The sequence below is a fragment of the Macrotis lagotis genome, chromosome 1 (assembly GCF_037893015.1).
Source record: "Macrotis lagotis isolate mMagLag1 chromosome 1, bilby.v1.9.chrom.fasta, whole genome shotgun sequence".
Taxonomy (NCBI): Eukaryota; Metazoa; Chordata; class Mammalia; order Peramelemorphia; family Peramelidae; genus Macrotis; species Macrotis lagotis.
The window spans coordinates 931,680,500-931,703,974 of NC_133658.1; the positions used below are offsets into that span (position 1 = coordinate 931,680,500).

The 23,475-nt window shown below is 36.7% G+C and overlaps 1 long non-coding RNA gene across 1 annotated transcript; it reads right to left on the bottom strand.

The window, feature by feature from the left end:
- Nucleotides 1-9,805: 9,805 nt before the first annotated feature.
- Nucleotides 9,806-21,687, bottom strand: LOC141512491 (uncharacterized). Its single transcript, XR_012475513.1, has 3 exons — nucleotides 19,447-21,687; nucleotides 16,149-16,210; nucleotides 9,806-12,306 (listed from the first exon to the last, which is right to left on the bottom strand). It is a non-coding gene; the product is annotated as an uncharacterized LOC141512491 (long non-coding RNA).
- Between the last annotated feature and the right edge of the window lie 1,788 nt (nucleotides 21,688-23,475).

Consider the following 23,475-nt stretch of genomic DNA (forward strand, 5'->3'; position numbering starts at 1 on the left):
AATAGATTCTGAAAGTTTTTATAATTTGCTTTTTAAGGAAATACACATGGTGGGTGTTGTGTGTGTATATAAGGATATGTATTTGAAGTATAAATTAAAAGATAAGTTATGAAATCTTTCTGGGATTGTGGAACCCAGATTTGAAATGGTTTTAGGATATGCTCATGTTTGGGGTAGATTGAATCCTAGCATTGTGAAAGTGAGCAGAGTGCCAAAACTCTCATGGAAAATCAAGCTTTGGACTTCAGAAAAAAGGATGGAAGTTGAAAATCCTGTTCTGGCATTAACCGTTTTAATTACTCCTCAGGTCTGCCAACTTCTGTCATTTTCGTTTTCTGGTCATTTTTGAAATTTGAGAATCTTTCTAATCAATAGTGATTTGGATTAGTGATTACAGATATGGTGCATGTTTTTCACATTGTTGACAGCCTTGGATTTCTTCCTTTGAAAACTACAAAGGACGAAATCCAAGCTATCAATTCTCATGAAAAAAAAATGCTCAAAATCTCTAAGCATTAGAGAAATAGGGGCAGCTAGGTGGCACAGTGGCTAGAGCACTGGCTCTGGAATCAGGAGGACCTGAGTTCAAATTCAGCCTCAGACGCTTAATAATTACCTAGCTTTGTGACCTTGGGCAAGTCATTTAACCCCACTGCCTTGCAAAAACCTTAAAGGAAAAAAGAATTAGAGAAATATATGATAACAACTCTGAATTACCACCTTACATCTACCAGAATGGCTAAAAACAGAAAAGGAAAATGACAATGCTGGAGTGGATATGGAAAATTGGGGACACTAATACACTGTTGTTTTATACAAACCCAGTTTTAAAAACTCATACTTGGTATGATTATTTTATTTCTCCCATTTGGAAGCTATTGTTCCACTAATAAAAATAACTTCCAATATAATAATTCTATTACAAAAGTAAAAAATTAAATTTTTCCCCAATCAACTTGAACTTACAACATACACAATTGATAATCATTTTAGAAGAGTTTGTATCTAGTAGGTGGATTATAAATCTAATAATTTTAACCTTTTTTTGATGTTTTGTAAAAAATCTTACCTGAAAATGACAATTAAATTGTTGCAAGCAAAAAATGGCATAAATTCTTATTTTTTTTGCAGGTTGAATTTACATTTTACAATTTTTTTTGATCATCTGACATGATTACAGGAATTTACCATAAGGACCTAGAACATAAGAAAATAAAACTTTCCTTTTTTATTTATGTCAGTTTCCAGGTAAAGCTATGTGGATGACCAGGTGCCTTGAGCCAGATTTTAAATCTGCCAGGTGAGACGTTTACAAAAGTGGCATCTGGGAAACTAAATTAGGAGATTTACCCTCAAAACTTATTGAAAAGTTGTTCCCCAGCCTTTCCCAATGAGTCTATTACCCGCAATACATCCAACCCTCCTTGGTCTGCCAGTCTCATAAGACATTATCCAACATAAATGTCCTTTATACTCAGACTCAGATAGAAGGTCAATTTTCAGTCTCATGAGGTTCTTAATAGCACATTCTCATAATCAAGAGTGAATTCAGCTCTAAAGGATCAGTATATACACTTATAGTACCTAAAAACCTTACAATGACTATAAAAACATTTTAAATTATTTTATCAAAGGGGCGGCTAGGTGACGTAGTAGATAAAGCACCAGCCTTGGAGTAAGGAGTACCTGGGTTCAAATCCGGTCTCAGACACTTAATAATTACCTAGCTGTGTGGCCTTGGGCAAGCCACTTAACCCCATTTGCCTTGCAAAAAAAAAAAACAAAAAAAATTATCAAAATTATGGACGTTGATTATGCTTAAACAGTGAAAAATATTAATTTACAATTTTTTTCAAAAACTATTGCTACAGATTATATCAATCCTTCCTGAGGGTCAGAGGAGTGCATGATATCACCTGTAAACCAAAAGAAAAACAAAAATTAAAAAAAAGGAGATAAGAATACTCATTCTTCCTTAAAAATCAGGGAGGGAAGTTCCTTCAAACCCATTTCATTTGACCAAGGGATCTCTGCTTCTGCTGTTTGAGGGGAAAAGACCTCAGACATCATTATCTCATTCACCATAGTACTGGACCATTTTTAGGCAAAAGCCTTACCCATACTCCAAGTAGGAAAAGAGTAATGATCATTATTATCCCAAGTAATGGGAAAAAGAAGAGATCTTACCACACTCCCTGTGTCTGAGGGAAGGGCACTAAAAATATGAGGGAAAATGAAATAGTACCTGGACTCTTTATATTCTGGTATCCTTCCCCATTGGGTAAAGACCCCATTCGTTGGGTTCCTAGAGATAGTATACAGAAGCCAGCTGTGAGAGAGAGTCATTCTCATGGAAGGAGTTAGGCAAGATTATGGATCTTGCCATTGGAAACAGGTTCATATCCTTTTAAACAATAAGAACATCATAGGTGACTTTAAAATAATTTCAACTGAGACAAAACCATCTTAATTTCCAAGATTTTCAAGAAGGGTGATAAATGAATTATTATAATTCACTAAACATAATTTTTTCTTACTGAAATCTTATTTCTTTGAATAGTAAAACAACATAGAGATTTTCTTAAGTTTAACCTTATAAACATAATGACTTTACATATTTTGTTTTATGTTTATTTACTTCTACCCAAATTTACTCATATTCTCAAAAAGAAAATGAGATTCTTCAGGGATTTAAATTATATATTTGTGATAAAGTCAACATATTAACATAATTCTTACCTATTCCATAGAAATGGAAACAAATTCAAATAAAAAAACAGCAAAAATCCTCTCTACTGACAATAATTTAGATGCTTTTAATAATAACAAAATGTTTCACAAACAGTAAATTTCCACTTTTACTACTTTGAAAAATGGAAACTTTTCTAGGGGAGCTATAAGCAGGTGTACAAGACCAAGGAAAACTCAGAAATATTCAGTTTCACTCCATTATAGTAATTTGAGTAAAAGGGAATTCCAATTGGTTGAGTCACATTCACTGAGAACAGAAAACCATTCATTATCAACAATTAACTTCAGCTAAGTTCCTCTTCCCTATTGACCTAGGATTATCTACCAATTATGTTAAAAGAGTTCTACTAAAATAGAGATAGGTCTTATCCTTTGGTCTGTAACATCTCTAGAACAAAAGCTACATTAAGATGGCAAGATCTAACAATGGAACTTCAACTATATAAGGTCCCTCAAAAGCTTATTAATCAGGGGTGACTGAGTGGCACAGTGGGTAGAGCACTGGCCCTGGAGTCAGGAGGACCTGAGTTCAAATTGGACCTCAGACACTAAATAGTTGTTTGACCTTGAGTAAGTCACTTAAACCCATTGCCTTACAAAAAATAAACAAAAAAAAGCTGATTAAATAGTTCATTTTCAGATTACTGTATTGAATTAATTTATGTGCTTAAATATTTAAATCACATACAAAACTTATCTTAAAGTTATTTGGAAAAATTTCTCATTTTTCAGTAACTCAAGCTGAGTTGGACTTGGCCCAAATTGAAAGCCATATTTGGATTTGGATGTGAATTCCCTTAGTCACAATATATTACCTAGTTGGATATGATGTCCATATATGGGTCAGGATGTACCCACAGTTATGTAATTTATTCATGTATAGGATACTTATATAACCCTCAAAATTGGCACAGTAGATAGAGCACTCACCCTGGAGTCAGGAGGACCTGAGTTCAAATCCAGCCTCTGACACTCAATAATTACCTAGTGGTGTGGCCTTGGGTAAGCCACTTAACCCCATTGACTTGCAAAAGAAAAAGAAAAAGAAAAAAAGTCTCACTTTGTATGGAGAGAGTGAGGATTGACTTCTAAATGGATCTCATGGCTGCCCAGTCCCCAGCTGCTACACATCAAATAAAATGGTATGAGTTTTTCCCTTCAGCTCCCCAGCTGTTATTTGGTCTGCCTGAATTTTGGAATCTGCTGCCAGGAGAAGGAGTTCCTGACCCACAACCTTAAAACAAAAACAAATTTTTAAAATTTAAACTTATCAAACCCAAATTGATGTTGAATATTTTTAAACATTATATATAAACCCCAAAAGGTCTTTAGGAAACAAGTTTCTTTAAAAAATGTGGTTACCAAAGGACAAGGGTTTCTTTAAATACAAATAAATTATTCTCATTATAATAAAATTTTATCAAACCCTTAAACATGTATTTAATATATTTTTATCTTGTATTATATCACTTGAGCTACAATGGAGTTATAGTCATCAATAATGCCTAATACCTAATGCACAAGAAACTTATTTCATTTAAGGTTTCTTCATTCATTCATTCTATTTGTTGTCAACAGCACAATTTTAAATTCCCAAATGTTTAGTATATGAGTGAACCTGTCTTTACTAATAATGTTAGATGTTAAAATTGTTTACCAATATTTTAAAATGTTAAAACATTTTGGTACACTCAAAAATATCATGATCACAATTGTGTGTTTTAAAACTTAAAACAATTAAATTTAGTATGTTTTTAGATTACCTAGCACAGAAAATCAAGCTATATATATAATACAGTTATCTAATTAAAAGAGACCATATAGTTTAATAAATTTCTAAAAATTTAGCTAGTCTTGTTCCTTTCCTCTTCAGAACTAAAATTTGGCCTAAATCAAGACAAATCTGGATTTATAAACAACTTAATTTTTAATATATATTATGTGTATATTATATATTTCATTGTATTATATTATTGTATTTTATTATGTATTATGTGTTTTCTTTTCTTCCTTATGTGCATGTGGTGAACTATAGCTCACAAACTATCTTTTTGGCCCTAGAAAAATTACTTTACTGCTAAAACAAAGTGTAGCTAGCTTCAGAAAGCTTCCTGTAGATTTTTATCTCAAACCCTTTCTCCTAGTTTTAATCTGATTTACTAACTGATTTCTAAAAGGAAAGATTATGTTTCTGGCAGAAATAAAACCACTACACTTTTCTTTAAAATGCTCTAGCGTGGTCAGACACCTGAAACCTCAAAAATGATGACGTCCTAAATTAGATGACAACTTGCTATTGTTTGTTCATTTTATTTATTTATTTATTTTAGGTTTTTGCAAGGCAAATGGGGTTAAGTGGCTTGCCCAAGGCCACACAGCTAGGTACTTATTAAGTGTCTGAGACCCGATTTGAACCCAGGTACTCCTGACTCCAGGGCCGGTGCTTTATCCACTGCGCCACCCAGCTGCCCCTGTTTGTTCATTTTAAATTAGTATTTTTTTGGTAATTTTTTTTATTTTTGCAAGGCAATGGGATTAAGTGATTTGCCCAAGATCATACAGCTAGTAATTATTATGTGTCTGAGACCGGATTGAACTCAGGTAAATTAATATTTTTAAACAATTCAATCCTAAACCCAAACAAATAAAACGGGTAATTCATATTTTAGAATTTTCATTTCATTTCGGCTGGGGCCAGAAAACATAGGTTTGAAATAGTGTAGGGATTTGAAAAGTTACAGACCTCTTTCCTTCCAAGGCTATGATTTTCTTCAGGTAACAATTTACCTGACTTGGGCCTTTATTGGGAGTAGGAGGAACAGTCCCTCTTCAAATCGCTATCCATTCTCAAGTCCATGGCACAAAAACTGTAAACTTTAAAAATATAGGGTTAAATAAAATGACGGAGGATTAGACATGAAGTTTTTATTCCCTATTATTTGCCATAAACCTATAGGTGGAAGCCATCTATACAAGATGACTCCTAGAACCAGCAGAGAAGGGAATATTTATTTAAAACCAAAGGATAAGGCAACTAGGTGGTGCAGTGGATAGAGTACCGGCCCTGGAATCAGGAGTACCTGTGTTCAAATCCGGCCTTAGGCACTTAATAATTACCTGGCTGTGTGGCCTTGGGCAAGCCACTTAACCCCATTGCCTTGCAAAAAACAAAATAAAACAAAAAAAAACCCCAAAGGCTAGCTCCCTGGAGTCCATTCTATTAAAGTTATACAATATCAGGTTGCCCAATTGTTCCTCAAAGACTTATTATCCTTCTACAATGCTATCTGATGAATTGTTATCTCTTCCTGGACTTTAAGCATCAGGAGGGCAGGAAAAGTTTCCCAGTTTTCTAATCATTTGTCTTCCTGAGTTTATAATTGACATAAGGGGAGATATCCAGGGACCCTGACTTCCGACCTACTGGCAAAGGTGACTCTAAAGTGAAGGCTGAGTCACTTCTGAGAAATCAGCCTTTTTTGCAGGGATATAGTTTGAGAAATGTATTGTACTTTGTCACCTTCAAAATGATTGAATTAATTTTACTATATAAATGAAATAGAATACTAATGTGTTGAAACAATGGGCAATTTCAGTAAAACCTGGGAAGAATCTCTGAACTGATGCATAGTGAAGTTAGTAGAATCAAAGAATTAAGGGACATCAATAACATTGTAAAGACCAACAACTTTGAAGGATATCACAATGTTGATTATTATAATGACCAACCATTATTTCAGAGGACTTATAAAGATCTGTACTACCTACCTTCCTACCAAAGAGGGTAATGAATTCAAGATGGAAAATAAAAAAAATACTTTGGGGGACATGACAGTGGAATTTTTTCATTTTGCTTGACTATGTTTCCATGATAATTTTTTGTTTGTTTGTTTTAGTCAAGTTGTTTGGGAGGAGGATTTGCAGCATGAGGGAAACTAGAAATAGGATTGCTTCTCTTCTTCCCCTTCCCTCCTGCCAAGAAAAGGAAAAAGGAAGATCATGGATTTTTAAAAACTCTATTTAATAGAAGAGGAGGATGGCCAGAAGAATCAGGGCAGCTATAAATCTGCTCTATATTGAATCTTTTAAAAGTTACCTATAAAGAAAATCAAGTTACACATAATAAAATGTTTATTATGGGTAATCCTTTCCATTGCAATGTATATGTAAGTGCTCATTTATTTTTGTCTGTGGATTCCACATTTTTAAAAAATCAGATAATGATTTTTTGTTATTCACCAATTTTTAAGATTAGACAAGAAATGGCAAAATTATTTTGACTTTCTCTATTGCTTCTTTGAAGTATGTTTTCTTGTGGTCATTTATAGTTGTTGGACCTTTCAAAAACTATCTTCAACAACATGCACTGAAACAATAACAGCTCTCGGTACACACTGGTGTCAGTTCTCTACATCTCAGATAGAAAGGACTTTTATTAATTATAGTTGATATATCAATTAATATATTCAAGACTTTCCTGAAGGTCTTGTGATAGCTGCTGAAAATAATACAGAGAAATTGTGATGCCTCCTACCCCCATGGTCATACCAGAAAAGATGCCTATAGTCCCTAAGAAAGGAATGAATGGGGGCAGGCTAGGTGGTGCAGTGGAGTCAGGAGTACCTGGGTTCGAATCCGTTCTCAGACACTTAGTATTTACCTAGCTGTGTGGCCTTGGGCAAGCCACTTAACCCCATTTGCCTTGCAAAAACCTAAAAAAAAAGGAATGAATGCGGGAACCCTTTGGTGCCTTGCATGTGTCTTGAGGGTGATGGGAAGGGACTGCTTGTTAGGGGCTACCTCATTGTGGGGTGAGAAGTAGACTAGGGAACAATTACCTGTCCAGTCGGTGGGAAGACCTAGGAAAGCAACATTCCCACAAAGAAGGAAGATCCCATCTCCTCTCGAGTATTCACCAGGGTGGAGAGAGAAGAGGTTTAGAGAACCCACCCCAGGTGTTCACATGGACCATTTGTGCCTGACCTATGATAGAGCATTCTAGCTCATTCTAGATCATAAATGATGGAAGACAGAGCAGACATGACTTGGATGGGACAAAGGTTTGTCCTCTCCAGGTGCTAGAGATGTCGAGTCAAGCCCCTGATCCTGAGGTGTTGTAGTGGTTTCTCCACACATCCATTTTTTTCACTTGAAGGATTTGGGGGTGCAAGTATATTTTTAGGTTTTGATTTTGATAGAGATGGAAGGTTGGAGATTGAGATCAGGGACAGGAGCCAAGGGAGCACAGTACTGTACAATAAAGTAAGCATAGTTGGTTTTTTAGGACTGCAGATTCCTTTCAGGATTCTTTACATAAAATTGAATTTGCATAATGCAAATTTATACAAAGCTCAAACTGTCTACGCTCATTTTCTTTTGTATATTATTCTTCTAAACTGTATAGACTCTATTTTGAGGTTGCAGACAATAGTTTTTATGCCTACTTTCTGCTATAGTTTCTGATTTGGTCCTTCTTGTAATTATGGAAGAGACTTTGGATTACATATAAATTTACAATTACATATAAAAATTTAACAATCATTTAAAAATTTTAATTTCCAAATTTGCTCAGTTACTCTGAGTCATCACTCCAATGTTGAAAAGCCAAGGACTTTTATTTCATGAGGCTCCTTTCATATTTGCTGTTGCTGTTATTTAGTTGCTTTAGTTGTGTCCAACTCTTCATGACCCCAGTTGAGGTTTTCTTGACAAAGATAGTAAAGTGGTTTGTCATTTCATTCTCTAGCTCATTTTATTTTTTATTTTTATCTTTTTTGGTTCTAGCTTATTTTAAAGATGAGGCAAACAGGGTTAAAGGTCTTGTCCAAGGCCAGCCAGCTAGTAGTCGCTAAGACTGGATTTGAACTCAGAAAGTTGTCTCCCTGATTCATGATGCACTATCCATTGTGTTACTTAGCTGCCTGATTTCCATTTAGCCATATGGCCAAAAAAGCCCACAAACAATAAAAAGAAAGTAAAGTATTCATCCTGCATTAGAGTTCACTAGTTTACCCTCTGGACATGCAGAGCATTTTTCCCCCATGATATGTCCTTTGGAATTGACTTAGATCACTGTCTGGATCAGGGTAGTTAAAGTCTTTCAGAGTTTCACAACAAAATCAAGCAAGAAGAGATAGAAAAAAGGGGCAGCTAGGTGGCATAATGGATAGAGCACTGACCCTGGAGTCAGGGCCACAAATCCAGCCTCAGACACTTAATAATTACCTACCTACCTGTGGGACCTTGGACAAGTCACTTAATCTCATTGCCTTGTAGCACCCCCCCCCAAAAAAAAAGGAGATAGAAAAAAGAAAGTAAATATATGGTATCAGCAGACAAGATAAATACTTGGAAGTTTACCTCCCAAGAGAAATTTAAGCAATATAAACAAATACAAAAGACTTTTCATACAAGTGAAGACATGTTGAAACAAGTGGAGAAATATCAATTTCTCAATGATAGACTAAGCCAATATAATAAAAATAACAATTCTGCTTAAATTAATCTTCTTATTCAGTGTCACCTCCAGAAAAGTAACAAAGAATTATTTTCTAAAGCTAGGGGAAAAGTAACAAAATTCATGTAGAAAAAAAAGGTCAAGAGTATCAAGGAGGGGCAGCTAGGTGGCGCAGTGGATAAAGCAACGGAGTCAGGAGTGCCTGGGTTCAAATCCGGTCTCAGACACTTCATAATGACCTAGCTGTGTGGCCTTGGACAAGCCACTTAACCCCATTTGCCTTGAAAAAACCAAAAGAAAAAGAGTATCAAGGAAATTGAGAGAAAAAATGTTAAGGAAGGCAACTTAACATATATGGGTTTCAAACTATTTGCAAAGAGGTAATTATGAAAACATTCTGGTACTGATTAAGAAATGGAGTGTGTTTGAGGAGGGACACAGTGAAGGAAGAGAGAGAATAGAATTAATGGGGGTGGGGAAGAATAGGATGGAGGGAAATGGCAATAGCAACTGTGGGGAAACAAATTGAAGCAACTTCTCTGATGGATTTAAGAAAAAGAATGATCTCTATCCCAAAGACAGAGCTGATGGTATCTGAAAACAGACTGAAGAACACTTTTTTTAATCTCATTTTATTTTCTTGAGGTTTCTCTTTGTTTGTGTGTATGGGGGGGGTCTCGTTTACTTTTACACAAGATTATTGTATAAATGTGAAAAAATAAACAAAATTAAAAAATAAAAACGTATGTGCAGAATAAAGAGAGTATGGTTACATGGAATAGGTTACAAACTCAGTAGTAAATAATCATGGTAATGTACTCTTTGCACAAAGAAAAGCAATGTAACCAATTTTGAAGGAAAATGGGGAAACAAAACATTTTGCAACTACTTTTCTGATAAACACCTCATTCAAATATTTTGGGAACTAAGGGGAACTTAGAAAAATAGAAATGTACTTTGGTTAATAAAATAGAGTTGGAAGAGACCCTAGAGGCCTATAGGTCCAATATCTTCATTTCAGAGAGAAGTAAATAGAAGCACAAACATCTTGATCCTCACTTGAGAGACACAGAGGACATCTGAAGCAGGAATTGAACCTGTCTTCCCAACCCTGTCCTGGTTCCCTCTCAAGGATAATATCGTGCTTTCATCTATACTTTTCTGAATATCAGTTTGAATGAAACTAAAGTGATGAAACTATCCATGCTTCTAGCTACTGACCTTACTATGAGATTTAGGATCCTAGGGGAAAAAGAATACTTGCCATTGACAGAGAGATCTATGCTTGCAAAGCAGCTGACAAATAGAGTTTCTTTCCTCCACTTTTGGAGGCAGGTGCTATTTCCCCCTTCTACAGCTGAGGAAACTCAGACAGGAATAAGTTAAGTGCCTTCCCCAGGCTCAGAGTATTATTGGAATTCAGGTCTTGTGGATTCAGGGACAGCCCTCTAATCCATGGTGCCAACCTGCAGTTTAAAAAATTCATTACAAAAATAACTAACTAACATATAAAAGTATTTATACCTGGACTTTTGGTGCCTGTTAACAAGCAAAGAAAATAATAATAATGTAAGTATCAATCAACTGGGCAGTGGATGAAGAAGATATGGCATAGACATACCATGGTATAATGGATAATAAGAAAGTTTGGGATTTCAGAGGAAAATTCACTTGCACAGTAGGAAATAAGGGATATCCTTAGTTGAACTGATCATATTAATAAAGGTTTTCCTTTAATATATATTCTTTGATGTCTTATAAGGGAATAACATTCCAGACACTCATAAGGTTTTTCTCCAGTGATGTGAAGCAAGTCTGGAGCTCCATCTGAAAGCCTTTAGACATTAATTATATTCATAATGTTTTTCTCCAATGTGGCTTGTCTTATGCGAAGCAAGATTGGAACCACATCTAAAAGTCTTTTCTCATTGATTACATCCATAAGGTTTCTCTCCATTGTGCATTCTCTCCATTGTGCATTTTTTGATGTGTAATAAGGGAAGAGTGATCCTTAAGAGTTTTACCACATTCAAAACATTCATGAAGTTTCTTTTAGTTTGCATTCTCTTATCTTTAGCAACACTGGAACTCTCTTTGAAGACTTTTGAATGTTGAATACAATCATAATGCTTCTCTCCAGCATGAATTCTTTCATATGTAGCAAGACTAGCTCTGTCTTCACTATGGTGAGAATAGTTGTTCCATGAGATCTTTTTCAGATTTGTCAGTCATCTCCTCCTGAAATCTGGACTCTGCATCTGATTGAGGCACACAAATAGACACACACACACACACACACACATAAATATATCATCTTCCTTCTGATTGATTTTCTATTTACCCAATCAAAAAAGAAGTTTTAAACTCACACTAGTAAGCTAACTTAATGAACAAATTGTTCCACACACAATTGCATTGGATCCTCACAACAAACCTGAGACAAAGGCAAAGGAGCATTGTCATTAAAGTTTACAATTCATGAGCTCTGAATAGCTGAGTGACCTGGCCTACATCCCAACACCAGAGGTTAGAACTCAAACCTGCTGACTAGATGTGCTCTGTCCATGGTACTGAACATGTGTACTCTGTCCATAGTACTGAACAGATGTTACTGAACATGTGTACTCTGTCCATAGTACTGAACAGATGTTCTCCATTGTATTTTCAATTCTTCAAATGCATTTAGCTGATTACAATTTTATTTTGTTGTATACAGGTTAACTTTCCACTATGCTGCATGGAACAATTTTGATGCTCTACAACACAATCAATCCTTTGTAAATTTCATGATAAACTGAGAAAAGACTTGCTCTTTTCTGGTGTACTAATGTTCAGTCATACCTTCTAATCTATTCAGGTCCATAGATTCAATGCCATTTGTTGTATTATTCACATTATTTGATTATTATCTTTAAGCACACTGTAATTTCACTGATTATGTTTAGATTATATTTTTTTTTTGCTGAAGCTGAGACCCCAACATAATTGCCAATAACTTTGTGATACTCATCTGAGGCTTACTGGATGTTTTGGGACCCATCACACTTTGAGGATATCCATTATCTTTTTCTTTTTAAATTTTGATCTTTGAATGCTTCCTTTAAAAAAACATAAAAATCATTTAATGAATATTTTTTTAAATCCATACATCTCCTTTGTCCACAAATATTATTTCTGGACAGCATGCTTCACTATTAGTCCTTTAGCAACATTTCCCTTGGGTGTTGGGGGTGATTGATTGTTTAAGTAGTTTGAGCAAAAAAATTTTAATAATACTTGAAGTGGCAGTCAGGTGGCATGAGGCAGCTAGGTAGTGCAATGGATAAAGCAAAGGCCCTGGAATCAGGAGGACCTGAGTTCAAATCTGATCTCATACACATGATAATTACCTAGCTGTGTGACCTTGGGCAAGTCATTTTACCCCACTGCCTTGCAAAAAAATACCTCAAGCCCAATTTTTTTTAACAAATACATTTTTCCTCTGGGAAAACAAGCATGTGTGTAACTACAGCATAAAAGACCTAGTTAAAAGACATAAACTAGGAAAATACATTTTGCTAAAATGTACCATACAAAATGCAAAGCATTCAGATTCTGAAAGCAAATGTTAAATGACTTGCCAGAGGAAACAAAGTCCCAAAGTTTCTTATTATCTCTCTATTATACCATAGTATTTCTATGCCATACCTTCTTGCTATTTTCCCCTTCTACAGCTGAGGAACCTCAGACTGAAATAAGTTGACTTGAATTCAAATTCTGCCTCAAACACTTACTAGCTCTGTGACACTGGGAAAAATCACAGTATTTCTTTCCCTCAGTTTATCCGGAAAATGAGAGTAATAAAAACAAAAGTTTCAAATGACATGACATTTGTAAAGCTCTTGAGTCCCAATTAGCAACTTGTAATTGTTAGTTATTATCACTGTCATTTGATTTTGAGTCCTTCCACCCTGACTATTTTCTCCTTCACAAGCCACCAGTCTCCTCTCTCCTTGAATTCACTTTTTTTCCTGGTGAACTTAAACTAATTCCATATCAAAAGTCTCCTTAGAGCAAGTCCCATGACCTGGTGCTTCTTCTCCAACTCCCTGTCTCTATGCTGGACTTGGAGCTGCTTAAGAGCAGGAGGAGTCTCTTTGGTCTCTCTCTGCATCCTCAGAACTTGGCACCTGCCTAGACCAGAGGAGACAATGAAGTCATGCTTATTGACTGATCCAATGGGCTCAGGGCTGAGATTAGATCTGAACTCAACCTTAGGCCCTGGATTTTGGTCTCTTTCCTATTTGTCATCTTATGTGTTTACCATAGCCCTATTTTTGTCTCTTTCTTGCACCTTATCACTTATAAATAGATGTCTTATTATAATTCTAACCCTGATGAGACCTTACCAGACCCAATAATGAGGATAACAATGGTCTTTAGATGTTTGCTTCTCTTTATGGGATACCTGGGAGTCTCTCTCTCCCATATTCATACCCAGTCTTAGAGTAGAGGTCAATTACATGAATATAGCCAGTGATTTTCCAAGAGTGTACCCACCCAGGATAAAGATGAAGGTTGATCACTTATGCCTGAATTCTTTCCAAGTAAGACAGTAGCCTTCACTCTTATTCACATACTGATAAATGTAAAAAGAGAAGATCACTAAACAAGGCTGCCTGGGCCAAGTACGCTTTATATTACATACAACCCGGCCAAACCTTCATTTCCTTGGATAGCTCACCAACTGACTTCCTATCCCACTCACTACTGACCTTTTTCCAGTCAACCTTCCCATTTCATTTGTTCATGATTATACTCTATGAAGAGAATATTATCTTCTATTTCAGTGAAAAAAAAATGGGATATTTACCTAGAGCTATTTTATCTCTTCATTTCACATAAATTAGATGCCTTCTTTTCTCTGACCTCACACAAAGAGGAGGTCTTCCTACTTGCCAAAGTAAACCCACGTACATCAATAAATGATCTCTCTTTCCCCCCATTATGTTCCCCAACATTTGCTCTCGTTGATCATTCCCATTTTTACCACTAATTTTGAATCTCTTTGTCTACTGGCTCCTTCACTAGTTCCACAAATATAACCATGTCTCCCTGACCATCAAAAACTCACACAATCCTTGTTTCCCCATGATATGTTGTCCTATATCTTCTGCCCCTTTTGTGGTGAAGCAGTTAAGAGATGTCCTTCAGTCCTTCATTCTCAAAGACCAAGATATCAGTTAAGTGATGCCATGACATCAGGTAAGTGATGCCATGAGAAGCATGTGAACTAGACTTGAATGAGGGGGTGGAGGCATTATGCAGAATCACCAGCCTCACTTTCTCATCCAGAGTCACCTGGATCCAGTGGCCAGATATGAATCAGGATGACTGGAGATGGCTCTATATGTAAGGCAATCATGGTTAAATGACTTGCCCAAGGTCATATAGCTAGCAAATGATTTATATCACTAAATTCTTTCCTTTCAGTTTTATGCAAAACTCTCTGCATAAACAGTCTGGCTCCCAGACTCATTATTCAGCTAAATCAGCTCTGTCCAAACTACAGTGACTAAAATTATCCAAGAGTCTGGCTTTTGTCATCAAGACAAGAAAAACAAGCATGAAGAGCTTCCACCTAGCTTCCTATGATTGTGCTAGTGATCTTACCATCTGTACTTCACAGCTCTGGGACCCAAAATACAGAGATTATAATCACTGCCCCTATGGAGCCATAAAACATTGGTTGATAGTAACTGGAATAGAGCGGAGGTCCAAATGAATTATTTCTCCCAAAATTGACCAATGATCCAATCCATAAACCAATGACCTTTGCTCAGTCCTCATTCTTCTTCACCTTTTTGCAGCCTCTATTAGTAAAAATCATCTACTTTCCTTTAATACTCTTCTTTTTTTCCTCCAAGTTTTTGGGTCACTACTCTCTCCTGGTATTCCTCAGAACACATCCAGAACTAAATTTATTGCCTTTCTTCTAATGCTACCATTTTTAAATTTTTCTATTACTATTCAGGACAGAACCTCCCAACCTTCCAGGCTCATCACCCGGGTCATTTATTTCTCCTCATCTCTCATTCATTTCTCCCCCACATTCAATCTATTACAAAGTTGTGCTGATTTCACCTTTGGAATATCTCTTGACTGTATTTTTTTCTGTACCAATTTGCCATTTTCTTGGCCGGAGGATCCAAGAATATGAGCCACAAAAACAAATAAATTGGGTTCACTCCCTCGAATCTCTCTCCCCAGTTCACTTATTCCTCCAAACAGCTATCAAATTCATCTTCCTAAATCTCTTGCCTGATCATGTTACTCTCTACACTAAAAGCCCCTGTGGCTCCCAATCATCAAGCTCAAATCCTCTCCTGGGCTACTGAGCGCTTCACCATCTGCCTCTCTTCTTTCTTTCTCATCTTCTTTCATCTGTCCCCCCCTCCTGAAAGTCCATCTCCTTATTAACTGTTCATCAATCAGGGTTGATCTTTACCCCTTTTACAGTTATTTTACATTTCATTTTACATAGTTATTTAACCTTTCAGTGATTTCCATGGTTTTGTCTCTTGTTACTGAGACCACTGACCACCAATTTATGGATTACTTGGCTAGCCTAATTAATAAATTGATTGATAATTTCCCAGCAACTCTGGCTGGATGACTTTTTCTTTATCTCACACCAGTTTTTAACAAATTCTTTTAAAAGGATTATTGATTTATCATCACAAGGAAATGGGAAGGCCATAGAGTCCAAACTCTCATTTTAAGAGGAGGAAACTGAAGCTCAGAGGTTCAGTGACTTGCCCAAGATCTCACTGATAAAAGGTGGCTGAAAAAAAGAATTCCAAATCAGGTCTTCTTCCTTCCAAATCTAAAATTCCCTTTCTGCAACATGAAGAGACATATGGAATAACAGCCCACATACTCCAGCTTTCATCTCACTTACCTAGACAAGAATTCCTCCAGTCTTCTTCCTCTAAATAGGGGATCAAATCTTCTCTGGGAATCCTGGGCATGGAGAAAAAGTTAGGCATGAGGATGAAGAGAAATTTATAATTTAATCCTCATTAGAGAAATGGGCAATGGAAGGAAGGACCACAAGATGGTTCAAAGGAATGTTTAAAGATGGTTTTCAGAGTATTTGGGGTTTTTTTTAGGTTTTGTTTTTTGGGTTTTTTTGCAAGGCAGTGGGGTTAAGTGGCTTGCCCAAGGCCACACAGCTAGGTAATTATTAAGTGTCTCAGACTGGATTTGAACCCAGGTGCTCCCGACTCCAGGGCCGGTGCTTTATCCACTGTGTCACCTAGCCGCCCCAGAGTATTTGTTATTGGGAGAATGAAGGTGGGGGAGAGAGGCAGAGGAGACCATTCAACCAAAATGAAATAAGAAAATTCCAACTTTGCTTGCCTCTTTCATAGAAGGATGACCATATTCCCTAGTTTCCATTTTCTAAAAATTAGCAGCAGCTGATAGGGTAGAAGAGCGCACATAGGACCTGGAGTCAATCTTGGCTTCAGACACTTTATTGGCTCTGTACCCATGGGCAAGTCATTTAATCTGTTTGCCTCAGTTTCCTTAACAATAAAATGTGGATAATAGTAGAAACCAAAAACCAAAGCTTGGGCTAAGGATCACCTGAGATAATTTGCATATAGAAAGCTCTTAACATAGGGCCTGGTTCAGAGTTAATATATATAAAATGATTATTCTCTTCTCTGAAATTTAGGGGATGTAAGAAGGAAGAACAAGAACACATTTCGAATCCAAGGGCTCTAAATGTAAACCCAGGAGCAGTGAGCTACACATTTGACCTTATTAACAAAAAGAACATTTTACTGACAAAATGCTTCCCAAAAAGGAAGGTGGCTTGGGGGAGGATCCCTTCATTTCCCATCTTTGGAGGTAAAGGAGGAGGAACAGGTGTTAGAGATTTTGTAGGTAAAATTCACATCTACGTAGAAGCTAAACTTGATAGTGCCTGAGATCATCCCAAGTCTCACATTCAGGACCATTGGCTTGGACCTTGACCTGAAGCTGCCTAGAATCAAAAGGAGAAAACTTAAGGGGTCACAAAGGAATTCTAGTTCCCTAATCCACAACACAAAAGTCTCTCATAGGAAAATCTGGCAACAGAAATCTTGAATCTAGGAGGTCAGTAACTTTGGCCTTTCCCAAGGTCACACAACTGGGTAATTATTAAGTGTCTGAGGTCACACTTGAACTCAGGTCATCCTAACTCCAGAGCCAGTGTTCTATCCACTGTGCCACCTAGCTGCCCACACTTTGGCCTTTCCAAAAGTTGATAAATGACTGAAATTCAGCTCACTGGGGAGGAAAAGACATTTCTCTTGATGGCAGGGGAAATGGCCCTTACACAGGAAGAGGAAGTTCTGAGCATTCTCCAGCATGACACCCTTGTGCAGCTGCTTCTGAGCATAGTCCAAGAGATCTCACTCCTCCGGGGTGAAGTCCACAGCCACAACCTTGAATGTCACCAACTCCCAAAACACCAAAAGTCATAAAACTTAGAGTTGAAACATACTTTGCAATTGGATTCACTCTGATGCTCATCAATTTGCAGAAAGAATATGAAGCAGAAAGAAGGGATTTACCCAAAGTTCACATCTTTGATAAGAATCAGAACCACCAATTGGAACCATAGGCTTGAAAAAGCTCAATGAAATACTGGAAAAAGCATTTGATATTTTCAGTTGAAATAAAGTTGAAAAATATCTTATCCTGAAATGCTATTCTCTATAGAATCAGAGAAGTTAGGTGGACAGAGAGATAGGAGGATCTTGGAGGAGAAAATGAAAAGGTGATAGGAAATTTCAACTCTTCAGAATTGACATAAATGCTATGTTAAGAAAATCTTATGAAGAAGTTGTGAGAAGAGGTCCAGAAATGTACATTCTGAGGTTTAGGTGTATCCCATGATCACTGAATAGAAAATACAGAAAAGGAATAATCTAGTTCATTTCCTATATCCCTGAAATAAATCATTGTCTTGATGGAACATGAGATGTTAATTAGATTCTGAACTAAAATCAGTGATATAAGACTGCTTCCATACAACTGAAAGAGATAATTATTATTACTATACTGAGAGCTTGAGGTAGTCTGAGGATCGTGGAGCATAGCTAAAACATTTTAGGTCTTAGTTTTATGATTGTTTTTCCTTGTTAATGCTAATGTTCTTTACATGTGATAGTCAGATAGAAATGAGAAAACTATGATGCTGAATTATTGAAAATGTAATAATTTTATTAACTGGCAATTGGGTTGAATTTAATTCATAAGAAAGACACTGCCAGGTTCTTTATGAGATCATGTTCCTAAATCACTGGACCTTGAGTGAATGAAATATAATAGAATGACTTGAGGCAGATGAATGGTGACATCAAAAGAGGTTGGTCAGGTGTGAAATTAATATTTGGGAAGGATCATCTATTTTTTTTCAACCTATAACATGCAGAATTCATACTTAGCCTATGTGCTTACTATTCGATGCTTTGCCATATTCCTCATTGTGGTATTATTTATCAGAAATTCTATTGGTTTCAGGCAAGTCTCTATCATGAACATAAAATTGTCTTTTCTATTTTTTATTATTTTTATGTTTTTACAACACCAGATTTGTGTTCTACTTGGAAACTATATTTCATCTTTAACTTCCTTTTTTCCTCCTATCTTCTGAAAGAATTAAATTAAGCATCAAGAGTGATTTATGGGGCAGCTAGATGGCACAGTGGATAGAGCACTGACCCTGGAATCAGGAGGACCTGAGTTCAAATCCAGCCTCAGACACTTAATAATTACCTAGCTGTGTGGCCTTGGGCAAGCCACTTAACCCCACTGCCTTGCAAAAAAACAACCCCCCAAAAAGTGTGATTTATAGCAAATGGCTTATTAAGGACTAAACAAATCGATATATTTATTATCTATTATCTATTATTCTCCTTTATGCATGGTTAGTTGAGCAATGGTGTTATTCTTTCATATCAAGTTGCCTCAAATACACTTCAAACACCACAAAGAAAAACTATCTGACCTTGTCCTAGAACATGCCAAACAATTGAGCAAATAACTCTCTGTGTTACTTTTGCTTCCATGAGCACTTTTAGGTCACAAATTCAATCAGGAATCAATAACTTGGTCCCTTGAAACAAGTTAGGTGGCATAGTGGATAGAGCACTGGCCTTGCAGTCAGGAGGATGGGAGGTCAAATCTGGCTGGGGACTTACCTATACTGCTCAACTTTGGAGGATTCCTCTGGATGTCTATAAAAGGAGTACTCTGTCTGCCAGAAGGGTCTTCCGGTCTTCTGAGGAGTCTCAGACCCCACTGATTTAACAGCCAGCCTTGCTAGGAAACTGATCTCAGATCTTTGTTGCCTCAGTTCCCTTCAATCCTGACTCCTATGGACAATGAAGGAATTTGTTGATCTTTTCCCACTTTCTAAGTCGCTGTTCTTTATTGAAAAGTATTCATAATGTAAGTTCTTATTATACAAAGGCATTCCTTTTATTGATTGATCATTTGTGCCCAATTGATTCTCTAAATCTCTAATAGAAATTATTTCAAACTTCTTTCCTTCCCAATCCTCCCACAAATATCCTTCACCCCAGATGGTGAGTACACGAACTCCAAACCTCCATTTAAAGAGAAAGCTCCTCTGGGATCAGCCTGGCCCTCCTGCTTCACCAGGCTCCTGTACTTCAGGAGCTTCGGACTGACTGGTGAACCAGACCCCCTACCTGGGTACTTTTTGTGTCCAGTCTTTCTTCAACAAATAGTATGTACCTGGAGGCCGGAAACATTAGCTTGTTCATATTTATGTCCCCAGAAATCAGCCTGATTCGAAAGGAAAACTGGGAGGACTCTGAGGAGTTTGGTGAACTCACCTCCAGATTTCATCCAACTGAAGATTAACTATTGTTACACTGAGAGCTTGAGGTAGTCTGAGGATCCTGTGGCATAGATATTATTAATATCTTCTTCATTGGGGGTGAGTTCACCCTTTTCATTTTTGATACTGGTAACTTGGTTTCTTTATTTTAATCATATGTTATTGGTTTATCATAAAAAAACTCTTATTTATTGGTTCAATAGTTTTCTCACTTTCAATTTAACTTCTTTGATTTTCAATTTGGTATTTAATTGGGGAAATTTAATTTGTTCTAGCTTTTGTAGTTGCTTGCCCAAATCATTAATCTATTCTTTCTCTATGTTATTCATATAAGCATTTAAAGATATCAGATTTTCACTAATAACTGTTTTGGGCACATTCGACAAATTTTGGTGTGAAGTCTCGTCATTGTCGTTGTCTTGGATGAAATTGCTCTTAGATTTGTTAATTCACTCATCCTTTAAAAGTAGTGTCCAATTATCTTTTTTCTTACCTATCCATGACCTTTTATTACATGGGATTTTTATTGCATCATGATCTGAAAAGGATGAATTTCTTGACTTTCTGCATTTGATTATGAGGTTTTTAATGCCCTAGTGGTCGATTTTTATGTAGGTGCCAAATACCATAGAGAAAAAAGCATACTCCTATCTCCATTCAATTTTCTTTAGAAGTTCATCATATCTAACTTTTCTAGAATTCTATTCATCTTACTTCCTCTTTATTTTGTGGTTAGATTTTTCTAACTCTGAGAGAGGAAGGCCGAGGCCTCTCACTAATATAGTTTTGCTGTCTGTCTTCCTGTAACTCATTTAACTTCTCCTCTAGGAATCCAGATACTTTAACACTTGGTGCTTATTTGCTCAGTATTGATGTTACTTCATTGTATGGTATCTTTTAGGAAGATAATTTCCTTCCTTATCCCTTTTAATTAGGTCTATTTTTGTTTGCTTTGGCTGAGATCATTTTTTTCTCAACTTCAGCTGAAGCATAATACATTCTGCTCCAGTTTTTTACATTTAATGATGTGTGTATCTTTTTGCTTCATATGTGTTTCTTGATTTTGTGGGATTCTGGCTTTAAATCCACTCTGCTTCCACTTGTTTCATGGGAGAGTTCATCCCTTCCCATTCAGTTTTGGTTACTAATTCTGTGTTTTCCTCCATCTGCTCTTGCCCACTTTGTATTTTTCTCTCCTTTATTCCTCCTCACCAGTGTTTTGCTTCTGACTGCCCCCTTCCCTTTCCTTCTCCCTTTTATCAGTCCCTCCCTTCCACATTCCTTCTCCTTTCCTCTTCTATTTCCCTGTAGGATAGGAAGAATTTCTAAACCTAATTGGGAATGTATGTTATTCACTCTTTGACCCAAATCTATTGAGTGGGTTTTACTAAATGCTCATGCTCTCCCTTCTTTCCCTTTACTATAATTGGTTAACTTGATTAAAAAGAAAGAAAACCAAATTACAAGTATCAAAACTGAAAAGGGTGAATTCATCACCAATGAAAATGAAATTAAATGAATAATTCAGAGCTCTTTTGCCTGACAGCAAGCCAATAAATCTGACAATCTAAGTGAAAAGGATGAATATTTACAAAAATATAAATTGCCCGAATTAACAAAAGAAAATTAGCCCTGCAGTGCCAGCTTCCAGAAGGCACAGGCATCTCGGGTCCCAGGGAAGGAGGGGAGACTCTGGTTCAATGGCAGTCAACTTGAGGTACTTTAATGAGATGAAGGGGAGTTTCTAAAGAGATAACAAGGTTAAGCAACAAGAGAATTGAGGGAGAGTTAAGGTAAGAAAGAGGGAGTTTCTAAGGTAATAGGGTTAGGCAAAAAGATTAAATTGAGCAAGAATAACAGCAAAGAAGATGGTCAAGTTGACAGAGTGGGGAAAAGAAAGATCAGGACAGATCCAATCACCTGAAGCTGGGGTCACATGGATCCATCCTGAAGGAAGGAAAGGCGAAAGAAATGCCAGAGTAGTTGCCTGGCAGAGTCAGAGGTAAAAGAGAGCCAGCTGGGAAGGAGCAGAACTGGGGCGACATGTAAGGAGTGGGTGAAACCTGGTATAGGAATGGGAAAGTCTCCTGCACATACTCCAAGGGCAGTGGGCCTGGGTAGTGGGTTTTTGCTGTGCCTGGTCCCAGAGCATGACTGAGGTCAGGCCCCGTATTGCTCAAGGACTGCACCTTTAGGATCACCTGTCCCCCAAAGCTCACCTGTGGCTCTAAGATGCTGCAGCATGCACCGTGGCCACAGCCTCCATCCTATTTGCCTACCAGGCCAATACAGAAAAGTACATCACAATACTATAACAATACAAAAAAGATTGATTCCCAACACAAAAAGATGACACTATTTCTCGGTCTTCAGAACTCCTCTGCTCCAGGGAGATGGCTGGGAAGATCGAGGATCTTTTGTCTGGAGGGACTTCGGGACAGATGGACTTTGCTACCTGTCTCTTAATAGAGATAAGGACTCAAAATGCAGAAAGGGACATATATTTTTTGGACAAGAACAAGGCTAGAAAATCATTCTTTATTCATGATTGTAATGATTTGGGATGTTTTTTTCTTTCTGAATTAGGCGGCAAGTAAGACAACTGGGGCAATGGATACTGATTGAAAAAAATTCATTTTTAAAAATCATAAGAAACATAACTTTAACAACTATGGAGAGAATTCTTAATAAGCAAATGTCAATTTTAATACATAAAATTTTAAAGATTTGGAAAAATAAATGAAGATAAAGGCAAAATCATAGTTTTAAGAGTATATCAAATCTTTGAGGGCAGGTAGGTGACACAAATGGATAGAGTACCAAAACTGGAGTCAAGAAAGAGGACCTAAGTCCCAATCCAACCTCAAGACACTTAATAATTACCTAACTGTGTGGCCTTGGGCAAGCCACTTAACCCCATTGCCTTGCAAAAAACCTTAAAAAATAGAAGAGGGCCTGAGTTCAAATTCGGTCTTAGATACATAATACTTGTGTGATCTTGGGCAAATCACTTAATTCTATATCTTTGCAAAAATTTTAAAAAATTAAGAAAATGACCTCAAAATTGGCAGAAATGACAAAAAAATTTGATTACAAAATTCAGAACCATGAAATCAAGTATAGATACATGAATCTGTACATATTTATATATGCATTATTTGTGCATTGCTTGGTTGCTGTCCTTCCTTCTCTCTGTGACTTATCAGACCAATATCAGCTTGGACTACTCTACCATACTGGGCACAAATAATTCCAGTGAACATTTGGAATGGATTCTCTAAATTAACACATCTCATATTTCTTTTGATATTTTTTTTGATATTGTTCTCTAGCTAGGTCTCATATTGCCTGTTTTCCCACCATT